Source organism: Leuciscus leuciscus, assembly GCF_965113295.1.
Source record: "Leuciscus leuciscus genome assembly, chromosome: 14".
Classification (NCBI taxonomy): Eukaryota; Metazoa; Chordata; class Actinopteri; order Cypriniformes; family Leuciscidae; genus Leuciscus; species Leuciscus leuciscus.
Window position 1 is genome coordinate 28,604,950 of NC_138738.1, and position 14,966 is coordinate 28,619,915.

Consider the following 14,966-nt stretch of genomic DNA (forward strand, 5'->3'; position numbering starts at 1 on the left):
TTTGTCTGAAAAATGTCCTGGACTCACCCCCAACGCAGCAATGAAGCGCAGCATCGAATTCTTCAGGGAACAGGTTAACAGTCAAGTAACCAGAGAAGTTCCCTTTCAAAAGCTACTCTCAATTCTGCGCTTGATTTAAGCGCTATGGGAACGAGAATACCAACGCCACCGCACTGGAAGTGTCTTGACCCCTTCAAGGTTGTGTAGTGTGTGCGCACAAACACGAGAAGGGCCTCATACATTGTCGACTAAAGGACATGTTAGCCGGGAGTAACATGAACATCCAAACTATAAAATTTAATAAGACCAGCCTGCCGCATCACATACTTGCTGCAAGGGGGCACCTCTTGCTAAAGCCCTGGAGGATGCAACCCCCCTGGTAGAATGAGCCCTAACACCTAGAGGTGAAGCTTGACGGCGTGCCTCATAGGCTAGAGCAATACCATCCCTCACCCAATGCAACAGTCTACTTTGTGGTGGCCGCCCCCCGTTACGGCCCCCATAACAAATTAACAGCTGCTCTGACTTACGCCACTGGCTAGTGCGATGGACATAAATCTGAAGAGCACAAACTGGGCACAGTGATTGGAGTCTCTCCTGCTCCGGCGAAGTGAACGGCGGAAGACAAAAGCCTTCAAGGTTGACAGGTTGTATGGTTGAAAATTTAAGTTTTGGAAGATAGTTGGTGTGAGGGTGCAAAATAGCCTTGACCAGTCCAGGGTCAAAGTCCAAGCAGGCTGGCGAAATGAACAGAGCCTACAAATCCCCAATCCTCTTTAGTGATGAGATAACCATAAGGAAAAGCATCTTTAGAGTCAGAAGTTTGACCGGCGCTGACTTTAGTGGTTCAAAGGGGTTGTTGACTAGCCCCTCAAGGACCACGGCTAAATCCCATGAGGGAACTTTTACTCTGACGGGTGGTCTCAGTCGCCTAGCTCCACGAATGAAGCGTGCAATCAGGGGGATTTTCCCCATTGAAAAATCTGAATAAAAAATCAGAGCATGGCAAGTCGAAATGGCGGCCACAAATACTCTGAAAGTAGCTGGACGTGTGCCTGCTGACAGATTTTTCTGCAGAAACTCCAGCACTGAAACAATCTGGCAGTCGACTGGGTCTGCATAATGTATAGAACACCACCTTTCAAAGACGCAGAACTTAAGGGTGTACATTCTTCTAGTGGAGGGAGACCTAGCACTGGGCCATGGCGTCCAGACCCAGGGGGGCTGGAGGAGTCAGTGAGAAACAATAGGGATATTGCGCTGTTTCTTGTGAAGCGAAGAGGTCCACCTCTGCTTCATAAAATGTTTCCAAGATCTGACTGACCACATCGGGATGGAGGTCCCAATTCCCGTGTGTGACCTCCTGTCTGGACACAAATCTACTCCAACATTCATGCTTCTGGGAATGTGAATCCGCCAGAGGGACAGGAACTTGTCCTAAACCCAAAGCAGAAACCTGCAGCGCTAGTTTGTTCAAACGGCGCAAATGCAGTCCGCCCTGGCGATTTATATAAGTGACTACCGCTGTGTTGTCTACCCGCTCCAGGACATGGTAGCCCCTTAACTGCTGGAGGAAGTATTTCAGGGCCAGAAATGCAGCCATCAATTCGAGGCAATTGATGTGCCAATCGAGATGACGGCCTCTCCTGACCCCTTGGGCTGGACAGCCATCTAAGATCGCACCCAAGCTTGTCAGGGAAGCGTCTGTCATTAAAGGGATACTTCACCGTTTTTTCATATTAAACTATGTTATTCCCTTAACTAAGACGAGTTGATACATACCTCTATCGTCTCAGTGCGTGCACTAAATCCCTCTGTCTTGCGGCGAAACTTTGTTAGCCCAGTTCATTTAATATGGGCCAAGCAGAGAAGCTACCAAACACCTCCACGTTTTCCCTATTTAAATACAGTTACTCGCAAAGTGTAACTCGACCTAGGACGGTGACACAAAACAAAACGTTGCGCTTTTCTAAGCGTGTAAAATGGATAACTATTTTGTATGGCGGAATACCATAGCAAGTGCTTGTAAGCACTTCGACTTGGCGCAGTAATATCTTCACTAGAGGGAGCGGGGGCCGGTGAGAGGATTTTTCACGAGTGAAGATATTACTGCGCCAAGTCGAAGTGCTTACAAGCACTTGCTATGGTATTCCGCCATACAAAATAGTTATCCATTTTACACGCTTAGAAAAGCGCAACGTTTTGTTTTGTGTCACCATCCTAGGTCGAGTTACACTTCGCGAGTAACTGTATTTAAATAGGGAAAACGTGGAGGTGTTTGGTATCTTCTCTGCTTGGCCCATATTAAATGAACTGGGCTAACAAAGTTTCGCCGCAAGACAGAGGGATTTAGTGCACGCACTGAGACGATAGAGGTATGTATCAACTCGTCTTAGTTAAGGGAATAACATAGTTTAATATGAAAAAACGGTGAAGTATCCCTTTAACATCGCTCGCCTAGAGTGGGACCCAAGGTGAGGAACAGCTGTCTGAGCCACATAAAAAGGGTACGAAGCCCGCTGCGCATAACCTTTACATACAGTAAGCTTCGCTCCCAAAAGCAAACCTCAGGAACTTACTGTTTTGTGGCAGAATTTCGATATGAAAATATGTGTCCATGAGGTCAATTGTGACAAACCAATCTTTGTGTTGAATTTGCGACACAATCATTTTGACTTTCAACATTTTGAACTTGAGTGTTCTGAGGTTCTTGAGTGAACTTGAGTGTTCACGCTCCGCCCTGCAGCACGGGTATAAATACGGAAGTGGAGGCACGCACTACTAGTTTTTCCTACTAGGAAGGGGCTGTCGGGAGGAGCATAAGTTCGAGGGAACAAGGTCTGGTTGGGCCATTAAGGGGCAACTCGGGAGACCTGCTCCTTCTCCTTCCTGACTTAGTACAGTGTTGTGCAAGAAGGCTTACTGGGGAAACGCAACTTTGCGTAAGCCCCGGGGCCAGCTGTGTGCCAGTGTCTCCGTGCCGAGGGTTTTCTGCTCGGACAGGGAGTAAACAACTGGCAAAGGGACAAGTTCGGAGAGGCAAACAGATGTAACTGTGCGGCCCCGAAGTGATCCCAGAACAGCTGGACCGCCTGGGGATGGAGTCTCCACTCTCCTGTGCCACAGGCTGTCGTGAGGCCTCATCGGCGGCATGGTTGAGCAGGCCAGAAAATTAAGTGGATGAAGCGACCTCAGAAGCTACCAGTACAGGCTTGCTGAGCAGCAGCGTCTCAAAGCAAGGTTTGATAGAAACTCAAGGCAATTGATGCCAATGCAGTTGGAGGCCCGCCCAGACCCCCGCTACTGCATGCCAGTTGTACGTGGCCCCTCAGCCGGTAATGGTGGACACTTGTTCTTGGGGTGGCTGGCCCGGAGAAACAAAAGGTCTGATCACGGGCTGAGGATTTGGCAGCAAGCCAGGGTGATTGTCACATGGAGCGTGCCGCTCGTCCACGGCCACCTCGGGACTCGGCCATGAAGCCAGTGCTGAAGCGGTCTTCATATGGAGGAAGCCGTTCTATTGCGGCTGCGTCTGCCATACCCCCCTAGGAGCCTCTGAAAAGTTTCAGTGGGACCCTTTCTCACTTCTGTGCCCTCCGATGCTGCAATCGGCATCCTGTCCTCTGGAGGGGCCCCGAATGAAACGGCTCGTCAGTCCATTACAGAGGGACCAGTGCGCTCAACGGGGGGCTCCACCGGCTGCGGTGTGATAGAGGAGTGAGGGGCCCACAGGGATTGGATACCGGGCAGGGAAGCCATAGCTATGATCCTCTGATCACCCATCCCACACGGCACCCTAGGGTGGGGCATGGTAATGGGGACTCCACCTTGCTCTTTCAGGAAATGAAAAACTCTCACCAGTGCCAGAGCACACAGGGGAATGATCGCGGCAACACTGACAGGGATGGTGCAGCCTGTACCAGTGAATCTCAACCAGTCGTCAGACAAACAAACACAAAAAGGAATGCTGTTAAAACAGCAGTTGAGAGCTCAGAAGGCTCGCGACCACCGCTGCACTGGCGCTGTAGAACCACCAGCACCAGGGAGAGACTTCCAGAAGAAGCACCGACACACTCGCTCGTAGAATGAATCAACACTCTTCAGAGACACCGTCATGAAGGCTGATCGGCTCCGAGCAAAAGACAAACGGTGCGTGCATCCACTTCCGTATTTATACCCGCACTGCGGTGCGGAGCGTGGATGCAAAGCTCGCACGCCAATGTGTGCATTGGCTCGTTTTATCAATACTCAAAGATGAGTTAATCTTAATTAGTCGACACGTCGACTATGTCGAACGTGAGTGACTGAAAGGGATCTGAAATAATCCATTACACATGAAAGTATGCAATCATTTAAGAAATTTCTCCCTATAGATCCTTTTTGGCATAAAGGGTTCTTTAAACTTGAGTCAAGAACCCTATGGATGTCACAAACTGCGGCTGTAGTAAGTGCATGATAAATGAGAATTAAACACAAACTTTTGTATTAACAATTATACTAAGAACACACAGGAAATCACAGGAGTAATAAACATAGATGCACATCAATGACACCGTACCATTAACAGAAAGAACTGAGGGCTTAAATACACTAGATAGTTAGAGCTATATAATTAACAAAACCATAAACAAGCGTGTAACTTAATCAGTAACCATGGAAACAAACTAGTAACAAGATCTTAGGAAAACAGTGACAGGGAACAATGAAAACGAAATCAAAACAGGACTGTGAAAATAGAACCCCATTGAAACTTTTTTTTTTTTTTTTTTCTAAAAGTGTGATTACATATTTGTTGTTATACTCCCTGCAGGTTCAGAGATGTGGCAGCCATGTGGACTGACCCTTCAACCATGACAACCTCCTGAAGTCACATTATGCCCTGTTTAGACGCTCTGGTCTTGAACTGTTTTTGGGCTTCATCAGTTTTCTTAAAACCTGGGAATTATATAGTTTGTTCTTCAGGATTTTTGAATTGCATTTAGTGTAATTCAGACAGTCAATTCAATCATTCTAGAGAAAAAAAAAAGCTTCACCCGAAAGGAGCCTGTTTTTATTGTCTACACTGAAAGTTCTCTTCAGTCTAAAATATTCTAATAAGCAACATGTATTTAGGTCATTTTGGAACTGTGTTTGTCTACAATAATATGATGCATTGTCTTATTAATTAGATATAGTTTAGAGTTTTAGCACTGAAACTTAGCATGCTGAATGTCTAGCAGTTGTTATTGCTCTTATTTATTTAAATTAACTGCTTTCTCAATATTTTACGGTATATTAAAAATGTATTCAAGTTATCATACATGTAATGTGAGCAATAAATTGTATTAAAATGCGCTTTATTTAACTTCCATCGGTGGCAAAACAGGCTGTCTTAAATGTTGTGATTTTAGAAAAAGAGAAAACTGATTTCCAATTCATTTTAATTACGAAACAAAACTGTTTTACAGTGAGGAGGACACCAGTGTAAATTCATTGTCATTTTATAATTTATAACACACAATATATTTCACAGTGTGTGAAATCCAATGATTTTTTTGGTGTCACTTTTCAACAAGGTTTCATTAGTTAACATTAGTTAACTACATTGGTTGTTACACAAACTAACAATGAACAATACTACAGACTTTATTAATCTTATTTAATGTTAACCTCAGCATTTAACGTTAGGCCTACTAATACATTGAATATAAACATTTGTATAGAGGGTTCGTTCACCCATAAATGAAAATTCTGTCAGTAATTACACACCCTCATGTTGTTCCAACCCCGTAAAACTTTCGTTCATCTTAGGAAAACAAATGAAGATATTTTTGATTAAATCTGAGAGCTGGTTTAACTTACTTCGTAGGCTTCTAGGCAATTTCATTCAGCCAGTCCAGAAAAGTTAGTTAAGACATCGTTAAAATAGTCCAAGTGGCTTAACCTTAAGTTTATCAAGCAACGATAATACTTTTTGTGCGCAAAAAAATAAAAACAAAAACAAAACAAAAATAACGACTTTATTCAACTATTCATTTTCTTCTGTGTGGGCCTCTGACCTGAGTTCACGAGAGCGCCACGACGCATGCGCGAGAACTGAGAAGATGACACTCGTGCTCATTTGATGGGAAAGTGTGAAAGGTAAGCCATTAATTTTGCGGCATTGGTTAGGCACTTTTAAGTTTTCTCGTCGGTTTCTCACGATTCGGACATCCAGGAAATGCACACTTTAGAACCATTTTAAACAATACATCGAGACCCATCTGTGTCATCTTCTCAGTTCTCGCACATGCGTCGTGGCGCTCTCGTGAACTCACGCCAGAGGCCCACACAGAAGAAAATTAATAGTTAAATAAAGTCGTTATTTTTTTTATTTTTTTTATTCTCGTCGCTTGATAAACTTAAGGTTGAGCCACTGTAGTCACTTGGACTATTTTAACGATGGCTTTACTAACTTTTCTTGACTGGCAGAATGAAATTGCCTAGAAGCCTATGAAGTAGTAAGTTAAACCAGCTCTCAGATTTAATCAAAAATATCTTAATTTGTGTTCCGAAGATGAACGAAAGCGGGGTTGGAACAACATGAGGTTGAGTAATTACTGACAGAATTCTCATTTTTGGGTGAACTAACCCTTTAACATTAGTTAATGCACTGTGGACCACCGTGAACATTTTTACAGCATTAAACGGTTAATAAATGTGGAGAAAATAATAAGTGTAACCGAATATATTGCTCATTGTTGGTTCATGTTAGTTAATGCATTAACTAAAGTTACCAAATGAGAACTTATGGTAAAGTTTTACCCATTTTTTTCTTATGGTCCTGAATATTTTTTTGTCTATTCACCATTTCTTCAATTACAAACCAGGTGAGCTAGTCATGTGTGGTTTAATGATTTTTGAGCCTTTCGAAAATATTGATTGTTTAACGTTTGACATTTTACTTAGCTAAACTTTATTGATGTTGACTGTGCTTCAAGTACATTTAATAGTTTATGAAGCAATGTACTGTTTACATCTTTATTTAATGCTGTGTTGTGCACTGCAATAATGTGAATAATTGAAAAAGTGTGACAGTCACATTAATCCAGACAAGACATAGTTAATAAAGTTTAACTAAATCATCAGTGTACCACATCTTCAAGAATCGACACTTTTTGGCAATGCAATTGTGATTATACAGTAAGGGAGCATGTAATAGAAGTTGATTTGAATGTAATGATGGGTTTTTTTTTTTAACAGGTAATTTGCTGTTTAGCTTGTCAAATGCACACCCAGCTCAAGACAGATGTACATACATTTACTCAAGGTCTTTAGGTTTTATTTTCAACCTTGTTTCAATAGATAGTGATTACATTGTGAGTTGGATTCATAAGTTGTATATCTACTTTATGCTCTATTTAACAGTTCTCAGTGCAGAATGTTTATTATTTATATCAAAGAAATGGGCTTTGATGAGTTAAAATGTAATGTATAATTATTCCATGTATGCATTTTGGTGTTGACTTGTATTTAAGACTTTATGTGATAATTTTTATGTGACAAATTCAAATTTTATTGCATTGCGAGAGTTCTTAATAGGAAGCCAATAAGTTAATGTATGTGAATATGTAACTGTTTCTGTCATTTCTAGTTGCTATATAGACCATTAATTGTGCCACAGTGACACATTGACTTTTGTATATTCATTCCCCTATGGTCTGGATTTACAAGCATTGCTATTCTGAATGTCTTGACACTCTTGGCAGTCTTTCTATACAGTATAACATCTGACATAACAGGTTATGACACTGGGCTTTTGTGTTTTGTATTTATTTATTTCATTTATTTATTTTTATTTTATATTTTTATTTATTTTATTTTATGGGGTTTTAAAAACAAGGAAAGTTTTCCATGCTGACTACAGTCTAATATTTCCGACAAAGAAACTTAGGTTTATATGTTTGCTGCTGAATGACTCATGGTTTGACTTGCAGAATGCTTTCATTTGCATATTCTTTTCTTTTTCTTTTTTCAATAAACTCTCTTGATCTCGCATGGGTGCTGTTTATTTTCTTTGATAGTACTAATTGTTCAATACTATTTAGGTTATTCAGACATTTGTCATAATTAAGTTTACCTAAAAGTCATGCTACAAACCGGTGTACAGTAAACCATGTCAAGTGTTCTATAAGATATTTTCTCACATTGATTTCTCAGGGCTTTAGTCACTGTGTATAGTATAGTGTGTGATTTAAAGAGAACCTGATATCCGATGAAGTAAAATTTTCAAGAACATCTGTTTGTCAGACTCGGGTTAGATCAGTAACAGTGTCATATTTGGTTGTGTTTTAATTTGTGTTTTCACAGAGCATTCGAATGAGAAGTGGAGCATGCATATGTGACAGCTGTGCAAGGGGAAACACTCTGTGCTGAACATCACCACCCTGTGTCTCCTATGATCAGATCCATAACTTGCTAGAGAACATTACATCTTTTATCAACTCCCTTAGCAGTTCTTTACACCATAATATTTGAACATAATAGGGAATATACACTAACAAGAGAAATGCTAACAGCACACTGAATTCAATCCAGACTAAAAAAAGTAGCATTTTTTTATATAAACTGTGTAAGGCAAAGAAAACCGCATACTTTGATCTCCTGAGATATGGACAAACGCATACTGCCATTTGTATCTATACCCCATAGAGTGAAATTGCGGGAAAGCTTATTTCCCTCCTGTCCTTCCTTAACATTTGTTCCTTCTCCCCCACTTCCTTCGCTTTACACATTCTTCTCTTCACTCAGTTCACTTAGAAAGATTATTTAAAAAGTATAATGTTCTATGTCAATTCAAGTGATTTAACAGTCATGTTTGGTATCATTTAAAATGTCTCATCTCCACAGAAGTAAACCAAATGGTAATAATGGTTTATTAGAGATACTTTGCTTACTGAGTGTGCACCTTTTCCCAGGGTCCTTCATCCAAACTACCTCCTGTTCCTTGACAAGGTGTGAAGTTGAACTCACTATGTCTATAACTCTAGTTAATGCAAATTCCTATTGTAAGTTCATTCCCCACATTGGGGGATGTTTTAACTTTTGTCTTGGTCTGAGTTTAAAGAAGTGCCACAAGAGGCTCTGGGCAATTCTGTAGCCAGATCAGCACGTAATGCTGAATGTCCAGACACTCAGAATTATGTATTTTTCTAATGTCAGGTAGCTTATACATATTTTCTCTTTATCTCTGAGCATTTGATGTTATTGTATTGATTATCTTTGAATTGATTATGTAATTGGCACGATACATTTACCTGACCAATAATAAATTGTTACATTTGGATTTATTCTGATTTACACGGAAATTATTAACTCTTTCAGATTACATTAAGTCCATAACACCACAATTCTACGATCAGGTTAGTAAATGGACTGAAATCCAGCTTAGGTGAAGCAGAGGAGCACACCGATTGAAATTTCAGAGATCCGACTAACACATCGGCATTAGTCAATGTATATACTTAGAACTGTAGAGGCTAATAATGGGTTTTCCGTTTAGAACAACAGAGGGCCCTATTTTAACGATCTAAGCCCATGGCCTAAAGCGCAAGTGCACTTAAGGTGTGTCTGAATCCACTTTTGCTAGTTTAACGACAGGAAAAATGGTCGGTGCGCCAGGTGCATGGTCTAAAAGGGTTGTCCCTACTCTCTTAATGAGTAGTGGGTGTGTTTTGGGCTTTACGTGCAATAAACCAATCAGGGTCTCATCTCCCATTCCCTTTAAATGCCAGTTGCGCTTGTGCCATGGCAGATTCGTTTTTTACATGATGGAATTTGATAGTGGAAAGACTGAATGCATCTCCAGAGAGGAAATGGATCTGTTTGTGCGCGAGGTTAAAGCGCGCAAGCAAACCATCAACGGGACAAGCCGAATTCCACCATATCTTTATGTACACAATAATAATGTTTTACATTGTAATCCTTTTATTTTAATATTTGGCTGGTTTGTGTGCTGCTGCGCATCCCTGTGTGTGTAATAAGCAGAGTGTACGCACGTGTTGGACCCGCCTATAGACGCACATTATTAACGCGCTTTAATCTTTAAATAACAAAAAAAAATTGCAGTTTACTCAAAATAGTAACATTACTAATGCGTATCTTTAAATGACAAAAAAATATTGCAGTTGCCTCAAAATAGTAACGCGCCAGCAATGCGCCTGAACACACCTCGTTTTTAGACCAGCACGCCCATGGGCGCACAAATGGGCGCAAATGCATTTGCTATTCAAACAACGTGGTGCAGGACGTGAAAATGATAACTGCGTTGGGCTGAAACTAGCAAAAAACACTCGCGTCGCGCCTGGCACTGCATTGGGCCACGTGTATGATAGGGCCCAGAGTGTTGTTAGACTAATAGGGTGAGCCTCAACCTCTAATTATTGTATAGAATTATTCTAAGTGTACGTGGGAAACCACGGCATGATTATACAAAGTTACCATTATAAGTAAGTTGGTCAGCTTGGTTCTATGGTAATGGTCGTGGCCTCTGCTTAGATATAATCTTACCTTAATTACGTTTGTTCAGATCTATGGAGACTAAATAAAATGTTCTAGAATGAGCAAAGTGGAGGCCGTCTAGGATATTAGTCAATCGCCTCTGTCTAATGACCGAGTCTGACGAGTTTGTGATTATGAGATCGTATACCCAGCCGGTGCGAGACTCGAAGTGTTATAGGAATCCGGATGAATGGGGGTAATTTCAATAAAGAGTTAAATATAATAATCAAACATTCACCTAAAGTTAATGATTAACAAACATCACTTAAACCTTTTTCATTTTTGGAGTCAGGTGGAACAAAGAGGTAATTAAATTAATTTGCCAAGCTGAAAAGACAGTAACGCGCAGAAACCTTCACCCGCTTATCGGAAACAGTTGTTGGACCCATTGGGCAGGCCTTACAACTGCATAGTCCAAAAAGTGCAATGTGCATGTGAATTAAAAGCTAGACAAGCACGAGCAGACGTTGCTTACTTCAGTGCTCACATTACAACAAACATTCACCTTTTCATTGTAGATTACCAATTAGGGACAATAGAATTCAATTAGCAGCGGAAGGCATAACCCCGTCCTGTAGTCAGGCATCATTCAGCCAGTTCTGCAGGGTTTCATGGACGACCTAACAATAACAACTGTGACGCATGTCCAAGCGAGATGGATACTGGAAACCCTGGACAACGTAGCCACTTGGGCAAGGTTGTCATTCAAGGCCAGGAAGTCCAGAAGGCTGGTGATCAGGAAGGGCAGGGTCATGAGTAAGTTTAGACTCCAAGTTCAAGTCGAGGTCATTCCATCCATTGAGGACAGCCCCATAAAGTGCTTGGGAAAATGGTTCAATGCATCACTGAAAGATGGTGGCAATGTTGCAGACGCTGTGAAGCAAAATGAAGAATGGTTGAAGAAGATCGACAGGTCTGGACTCCCCGGAAAATGTAAAACCTGGCTGTACCAGCACGGCCTTCTGCCCAGGCTTATTTGGCTCCTCACAGTCTATGAGTTCCCCATAACAATTGTTGAAGGCATCGAGAGGAATACCAACAAGCACCTCTCAATACCCAGGAACTTCATGTCAGACAAAGAATGTTTGACAAACTTTAAGTGACGATAAATTGGAGATGTGACATCCTGTCTCCACTTGTATGTTGATTCTTGTGTGTAATACACGTGTGGGTTTGCCAAAAAATAGCAGTGAACATGAACAAATGATAATATATAAATCACATACTATATGTACTCTCGCAAGTAATCAATTATCCAACCTTGTATGTTTTTAATGTACGAGGATGTGTAAATGATTTACATTTGACATATTTAGTGCAAAAGGGTACAAGAATTGTAACAAGGAAAGTTACCCTGGGCATCAACAAAAGTAATTGTATCTGCATGAATACAATGCAGATTATCCCTTATCCCTCAAGCTAGAACTTCTAGAAAAAAATACAAAGTGTTTAATTGTTAAATACATTTAGTAACTGAGAATCACTTTGAATAATGTGCCAATGACCCTTAATAATCCTCCTACTGTCATTACTCAATGCTATATGTGAATTTAAAGACATGTGAGAAGCTCTTATTTTTTTAATGTTTTTTTTATCCTGTTCATGTAAAGTACAAACTTTTGCATCCGATACTGGATGGCATAATCAAATAACTGTACAAAAAATATTGATTCGACTGAATTTGAATAATTTATTAGCTCACCAAATGCAAAACTTCCACGAAGAAAAACCATTCCTAGAAATATATAGCGCTGTTGACTTCAGTAAGTTGGATGAGCCTGCAATATCTGTTTTGAGCGGTTGTTATCTGGGAATAACATACCGGTGGATGGCATGATTGACCCAATCAGAATCAAGTATTCCACAGAGCCATGTGATAACATCAGTTAACTACATTAGTTAACATGAACTAATAATAAACTGCTCTTCTAGCATTTATTAATCTTTGTTAATGTTAATTTCAGCATTTACTAATACATAAAATAAAATAAAAATATTTGTTAACACTGTGAATTAACAAGAACAAACAGTAAACAGCTGTATTTTTATACAGTAACAAATGTATTGATCATGGTTATTGATTTCATGTTAGTTAATACATTAACTAATGTTAACAAATTAAACCTTATTGTACATTTTTATTTAAATTTGAATTATTGACAAGCATAATCTAACAAAATTGAATATAATGTGGAATTTTAAATAGTTCTGAATTTGATTTCATTAAACAAATATTGAACATTTGAAATTTAACGAATTGAAATGTTTTTATGGCTGAATTTTAGACATGTATTTTCAAACAAATGTTTTTGTTCTGAATTCTTAGACTGCAAATATCCAGACAAATTCACTTATGGCTAACTCATGTAAGAGAAATATAGGCTAGGCTATTATAAGTGTTTATTTCATAAATATGAATGTACCTCGCATCTCCCGGACACTAACCATTAGTCTACTTCTTTGGCCTATTTTGTTTAACTGGCCAACCCTCAAAATATGTGTGGAAAAGCTGCGGGATGCACTGGACAGCGCGGAGAGAACGCACAATGGCTTTGCTTTGGAAGTTTGTTTGTTTGTTTATTTATTTATTTGTTTGTTTGTTTGTTTATTTATTTTTGGAAGTTTAGTTGGCAGAGAAAATAACACACACCGTTTTGTTTGACATCAATTGATACTATTGAAATAAATTAATGTAATGTCAGAGAATGCACAAAGCGCATCCTTTTGAGATATAAATTATACATTTTAATCAAAATAAAACACAAGGCCTACATCATAAAACTCAGAAGATTATGTATTTTAATATCTCTTATAGTCAGTCTGACTGACAGTTCATGCGTGAACGTTAGGCCTATATAGGCTACCCAAGTCAATGCATTATTCTTTCCTTTTAGTAATAGTGTTTAAAATGTTTAATTTACTACTAATTATATTGATTTATATCTTAATTACTTTTTTAACTTACTGGGAGACCATGCAGGCTATGTTAGCTGTCATTTAGCCTACCCTGCAGCTGATGCAAATTTATATCTAAACAGAAGAAAGCCCTGTCTATAGGCTCTTCCCCGGTACGGGTTGTGTCGAGCTATTGGTTAGTCTGGTTGTTTGATGAGAAAAAGATTAAATGTATATACATTTTTACTACGTAGTTGCAATAAATGCGTTAAGAATCCGTGCAACTGCAGCACCAGAGGACTATTATTAGAATATTAGAAATCTAATATTCAAGCTGTTTTCTAATATTAATATTAAATCAAAAAACGACTGAACGAATGATACATGGATTATCTTGAACCACCACCACGTTTGCAGGCAGAAAACTACTGCAGTGCAGTCAAAATGCTCCGTTCGACTTTTCCAGAGCCCGTCTACGGAGAGCCTGTCCACTCCCTATTAAGCCCTATTGTACCGAATTTTGGTTGTAGTACCACCAGAGTTCCACTGGGGGCGCTCGCCATGAGTGCAAAATGAATGGGAGTCAATGGGGCTAGACGGCTAAATTTGTCTCTTTCACCCGATTGCCGTTGAGAAATCTCAGATGTGATTGTAGATTTTGCAAGTTCAACATGGGTTTTAGGTCGAAAGTTGAATGAACGAGTACTTATGTCGTTTTGATTTCTTACAGGTTGAGTTGTTGTTGCCCATAACACGCTAGCATTCTGCTAATGACGTCAGCATTCTGACGTCATTGACATTTTGAAAGACTTTTTTAAATCAAATAAGTGACTCTAAAAAATCTAACACCCAGCAATGTGTAATTTCTTTGCATCTCCTTTCGAATACAACATTCAAATTACTAGACAAAAAATTATATCCTGAGAAAAGAGGATTTTGAGGGGTATACCGCCATTGACCTCCATTCATTCTGCACTCGTCCTGTGAGCGCCCTCATATGGAATCAGAGTGGAACTGCAACCAGTTCAGAAGCCGGAAGTGTAGTGAGAGTGAAACTTCTCGCCATATTAGACATTCTCTGACTTTTCTGAGATCCTCTTCCCTGTGGATGACCTGTGACCTACTCTTTGTACGATCGGAATTTTCCGCGGTTTAAATTTTAGAAAACTGAATTCGAAGTCCTGAATTTCTTCTTTATTTTTTAAAACTGAATATTTGCAGTCTAAGAATTCAGAACAAAAAACAGCCTCACTTTTATACCAGTCATGGCGCTGCTCTGAATAAGGTCTATATACTCACTGCTTGGTCCATATTTCACAAGTCATTGTTGACGGCCTCTTTTTCTGTTTCTCGTAGTCTTTATCATAGGGGTCTTTATCAACACCAGTCTATGATCAACACCCAATTGCACCACCTACTGGTTATGTTTGTAGCAGCATGTGGAGATTGAGGGGACTGCTTTTCCTGCTATTTCAAGCGATTTCAAGCGAATGGTAAAGTCATTTCAGGTTCCTAAAAACATAATATTTTGAATGTGAATATTTATTATTGAA